Genomic DNA, 6,000 nt, shown 5'->3' with positions numbered 1-6,000 from the left:
ACATAATATTTCTACTTCAATTCGTTTTTTTATATAAAAATTTAAATGGTGGCTGTGATAAACAATTGATGGATTTATTCAAACATAAATTAAACATAAGAACAGTAAAAATTATAATGAATATCTTATATGGTGCATATATTTAGCAAAATACCCCTCTCTACAGTTTATTTTTCTGACTGACTAATGAGTTTATGGTCACCGAATATGTTTGTTTCTGAGGTAAATGCGACGTTACGTGACATTGTTTACAAGCCATTATATTGACGTCTTTGCGCGGCTGAAACACTGATTGAGCGATTACATGAGGCAGGATACAGATTGTAAAGTTGTACTCTTTCTTTTAACTTACCTTCGGATGTTTAGCCATGTTTATTTTGTGCTAAAACTGGTATTAATGTGGAGGAGATGATCAGTTCACGTGCGCTGTGCGCTGCGCGCTGCGGCGTCTGTTGAACTGAGGCGCTACAGCGATCTGTCACTCCACATTAAACAGCGCCAAAATGGCATTTATTGTCTGAATACTGCAATACAATGGACAGAATTTGAAATCTAAGACTTTGTTTCATATTAAAAGCACCAAAGCACAATGCTTACTGCGATTTATTGGATGGGAAGTGCCCTTCAACTTTCCGTCCATTAACTGAAAACAGGCTACACTAATCGATTCTTGGGATTTAAGAATCGATATCGTTCCATAAAAAAAAGAATCGATTAATATCGAGATATCGATATTTTTTACCCAGCCCTAATGTCAACACATACAAAAGAAATAGGTTACAAATTGTCACATTAACGCAGACAAACTGTACATGTTGACACGGTCAAATTTTGCGAGTTCCGTTTAAAGAGTTTTGGCCCTGTCTGCCTTCCATAGTCGGACAGCGTATTATTCACAAAAGAAAGGTCATATGGGTTTAGAATGACACGAGGGTGAGGAAATTACAGAAACTATATCTTTAAATGCGCTCGCTGCCTCGCTCTCTGAGTGCTCTGCATTTGGATTATTTAGCAAATGCATTTTTGATGACCTTCCCTCATTTTCAAAGAAACGCTGTGGTTTAATGACACTGAAAGCTGCCAGTGAGAACTCTGGAGGTTAACGATAGCTAAACAGAACAAGGTATAATTTCTGTCAGGGCTTTACTGCTGGAGCCGCAGGCAGCAGTAAAACCTCGCCATAACGTGCAGTTACTCTTAACATTAGGACAGCTTTTATTGTGTTCGAACTTATGATCAGCTGCGTACAACCCTTAAGGGTGCACTGTATACACAGTTATCATGCATAATGCATTCAGACTGGAAAATATTAAAGATACAGGTATGTGGAAATTAACTTTAATAGAATTAGCTGCTAATGGCTCAATGGCACCAACATTGCTATTTGATCCAGAGTCTTTATTTTATACAGGAGATGGTTGGCAGTATATATTCTCTTTTGAATAGTCATTTCACTCATTGAATGCATTTTTCTTCATTGATTGTTTAAGGGTTTTTTGGCTTGCAATTTAAACTGAACTTGGGGATTTATATATATATATATATCTGGACTCCTGTAGTCTGAGCTGAAGCCTCACATCATAATCAACGTTTTACACTTTAATTTCTGATCCAAAATACAATTACTGACATATTTTCAGCTGCACACGTCCAGATCCTTCATCGACTCTGACTGTCCATCAGCATATTTCTGTATTTAATTATGAACAGTTTTTAAATGATCAAATCGGAAAAAAGACCACATTTCAGAATCAGAATCAAATTGCTAAGTTGTTCTGAGTGGTTAACAGGGCATTACCATGTGGTTGCTAAGGCATTCTGGGTGGTTGCCAGGTTGCCAGTTCTAAGTGGTTTTCTGATTAGTTGCCAGGGCATTGTAATGTGGTTGCTAAGGTGTTCTAAGTGATTGCCAGGGCTTTGCTATGTGGTTACTAAGGCATTCTGAGTGGTTGCCAGGGTGTTGCTATGCAGCTGTGCTAAGGTGTTCTCCATGGTTGCTAGAGTGCTGCTATGTGGTTACTAAATCATTCTGAGTGGTTGCCAAAGCATTGTGATGCAGTTACTAAGGTGTTCTGAGTGGTTTCCTGGGCATTGCTATCCAGTTACTAAAGCATTCAGAGTGGTTGCCAGGGTGTTGCTACGCAGTTGTGCTAAAGTGTTTTATGTAGTTGCCAGGGCATTGCTATTTGTTTACTAAGGCATTCTGGGTGGTTACCAAAGCATTGTAATTCAGTTGCTAAGGTGTTCTGAGAGGTTGTCAGAGTGTTGCTATGTGGCTACTAAGGAATTCTGAGTGGATACCAGGGAGTTGCTATGAGGTTGCTAGGGTACTCTGAGTAATTTCTAAATGCATATTTATTAGTCAAAAGAGTCCATATATTTTCACTTGTTTTTTTTTTTTAATTTGTCAGGAAAAACAAGTCTGATTGGTTAAAAAAAGCAAAAGCACACCTCTCCTCAACAACAACAAAGAGATATCATTCATGTTCATAGCAACAAACATTTCAGGATAAGCCAGATGCCTAAAAACAATACTTAGGCCTAGAGGCTTGTTCAAATCCCAAAGTATGCGATTAGCAACAGTGATACTTGATCACAAAATAATAAGAATGACCTTCTTCCAAGCTTACAGCCTCTACAGATAAAATGAGCCTTCTTGAGTTACTATCACAGATTACTCTATTTATCTTGCTTTAAAGTAACTTCAGTTATTACTCAGTTATTACGACCTGTAATTGTCTGTGGTCATATCAGGTGCACCACTGATGGCTAACATCATCTTGAGTGTGCTAATGTTTCAAACAATGACTAAAATCCTAGAGAGTCCTGCTGGAAACACTGTTGACATGAGCCATAAAATCGCAAGCACAAAATGTGCTTTACGCATGACGCATCATGCCGGCTTCGGTCTGTCTCGGCATGGCAGAAGGGATGAAGACGGGCCCGACGTACTTAGCAGGCTCCGCTATAAACCTGCAGGAATAAAGAGAACTCGCTCCTCTTGGACTAGAATGCTAATTACTGCATTTGTCATGATCAGGAATCAAAGCAGCGCACAGGCGACCGGAGCGCTTGAATTTCCCCGCTCGTCCTCCAAGGATCGTCATGTTCCATTAGTCTTCTTTAGATCTCCCCCCAGGCACTTGAAGAGAAGTGCGAGGCCTCAAGTGCTGAGTAAAGAGTTCTACAGTGTGCTGGGAGGGTATGAAAAATGGATTTCTGGAAATAAATCCACCAGGTGAATGACATCCCCTTTTCAGAGAGTCTGTCAGCGTTATTAAGGGAATAGTTCACCAAGAAATTAACATTCTGTCATCATTTATTCACCCTCATGTCTTTGCAAACTACTATGACTTTACTTACTTGTGGAACACAATTAAAGGGCTAAAACTTAGTGAGATGTCTACTAGCAACATAGACAGCATCATAACCAAAATGTAACTGCATTTGTTCACCATTTTCAATGGTTTACATATGCATTAAAATGGCTCTCCTCGTGTGAAGCACATGGGAGACTCAACTCATTTCAAATCATTTTTCTAAATTGCCAATCTAACAATGCAACTGAATACACAGAAATATAAAAAGATACATACAAGCACACAAATATTGGAAAGTGGTTCATGATAAGATAATTACATGTATTCATATTTTTTGGTATTATATGTAACATAAGATATTAGATATTTTCTCTCACTTTGTCCAATTTTTTATGTTACATAAAGTTATGAAACGTGTCTATTTTAAATAATTATCATTCTTTTGAACTTTCTATTCATCAAAGAATCCTGGGGGGGAAAAAGAGTATCACATTTCCACAAAAATATGAAGCAGCACAAGTGTTTTCAACATAATAATCAGAAATGTTTCTTGAGCAGCAAATCAGAATATTAGAATGATTTCTGAAGCATCATGTGACACTGAAGACTGGAGTGATGATGCTGAAAATTCAGCTTTGCATCACAGGAATAAATTACATGTTGAAATATATTCAAAGAGAACATAATTATTGTAAACTGTAATAATATTTCAGAATTTTACTGTATTTTTAATTAAATAAACAAAATTATTGCATGGCTTCAGACGACTTCAAATAGAGCACACGTCATATAGACTACTATATAGTGCTTGACAGTGCATGCTAAGTCTGCATTTTTATTACAGAAAAGAGCAGCATGACTATAGAAGAAAACCATAGAGGTCAAAATCTGCATATTCCATCCACAGTATTCATTTTTAGTTTTTATTTAGATTTTTTTAATTCAGTAATGGTCTAAAAAAAGTCCAGATAATTGGAATCTGATTTGGTTCCGGGTTCGGATTAAAATACAGCCTGTCTTCTATCATGGAACTGACCTTCCGCTGAAACAGAACATATTGACTCCTGCATGCAGATGTTCACCATTATGGTTTGAGAGACAGCGAGACCACGCCAGCATTTCACTATCCGCTAGCATTACCGTTCTCTCATCAGACCGCTGGCTCTGTCGTTTCTGGACCAGCGCACCTGCCGCTTTTCAACACGGATCAAGTCATAGCATGGATTTATGTAAGAGGTTTCAAGAAAGTTCACGAGAAAGTCCGCAGAGAGGACGGGTTATTCAGCCCCGCGTCTGCTGACTTATGAGCTTTTGACAAATGTGACTCATACAGGAATGTCAGAAAGTGAAATTGATGGCAGCGGCGTTTCATAACGCATACAGAACCTCCTGGAAACCAACGCTTGTTTATATTGGCTTTTTATAGGCACTTTTGTTTTGTTTTGAAAAGAGGTAAATTGTAGATTTGCTGATTAGTGACTGCAAGTGTGACTCACTTTTACCGTCTCGTGGACCAAAACAAGCAAATCATTGGCGTGCACTTTTTATTCTTTTTTTTTTTTTGTTCATTTTGTGATATATACTCACCCCCAGGTCATTTCAACCCTGTATTTTCTTCTGTGAAACACGAAAAGAAATGTTCTGCAAAATATCTGAGCTTTGGCTTTCCATACATGAAGGTGGATGGTGAAGTTTGACTGCAAACGTTATTGGTTCTCAAGCGTTAAATGCAAAGGAAAAATGACCCTAACAACTTAAATTTGGGTCTGTTTCTCATACAGATCAATCAAATGACTTCTATATATACTTGGAATGAAGTATAAAGAACATGGACTACTTTTATGAGACATTTGAAGGAACAGTTCATCCAAAAAAGAAAATGTCCTCACCCTCAGGTCATCCAAGATGTAGATGAGTTTGTTTCTTCATCAGATTTGGAGAAATGTAGCATTGCATCACTTGCTCATCAGTGGTTCCTCTGCAGTGAATGGATGCCGTCAGAACGAGAGTCCAAACAGCTGATAAAAACATCACAATAATCCACAAGTAATCCACACCACTCCAGTCCATCAGTTAACATCTTGTGAAGTGGAAAGCTGTGAAAGAAACCGTTCTGACGGCACCCATTCACTGCAGAGGATCCACTGGTGAGCAATTGAAATTAATTTCTCCAAATCTGTTCTGATGAAGAAACAAACTGATCTTGGATGGCCTGAGGTTGGGTACATTTTCAGCAAATTTTCATTTTTGGGTGAACCATTCCTTTTTTTGGCCATTTTACTTTGCTCACCAAAGCAGAAAGAAAATACTGTGAATTTGGGATGGCAGGAGGTTGAGTAATCTATTTCGATTTTGAAGAAAATATTCCTTTTAATAAATAAATGCAATGTTCAAACGTTTGGGTTCAGTAAGATTTTTTTTAATGTTTTTTTAAAGAAGTCTCTTCTGCTCACCAAATTTTATTTGATCAAAAATACAGTAAAAACAGTAATATTGGAAATATTATTACAATTTAAAATAACTGTTTTCTATTGTAATATATTGTAAAATGTAATTTATTCCTGTGATGCAGAGCTGAATTTTCAGCATCATTACTGCAGTCTTCAGTGTCACATGATCCTTCAGAAATCATTCTAATATGCTGATTTGCACACGTTGAAAAGAGTTTTTGCTGCTTAAT

This window comes from Sinocyclocheilus grahami, unplaced genomic scaffold (genome assembly GCF_001515645.1).
Source record: "Sinocyclocheilus grahami isolate Dianchi unplaced genomic scaffold, SAMN03320097.WGS_v1.1 scaffold150.1, whole genome shotgun sequence".
In the NCBI taxonomy this organism is placed as follows: Eukaryota; Metazoa; Chordata; class Actinopteri; order Cypriniformes; family Cyprinidae; genus Sinocyclocheilus; species Sinocyclocheilus grahami.
Note: the sequence above shows the minus strand (reverse complement) of the source record.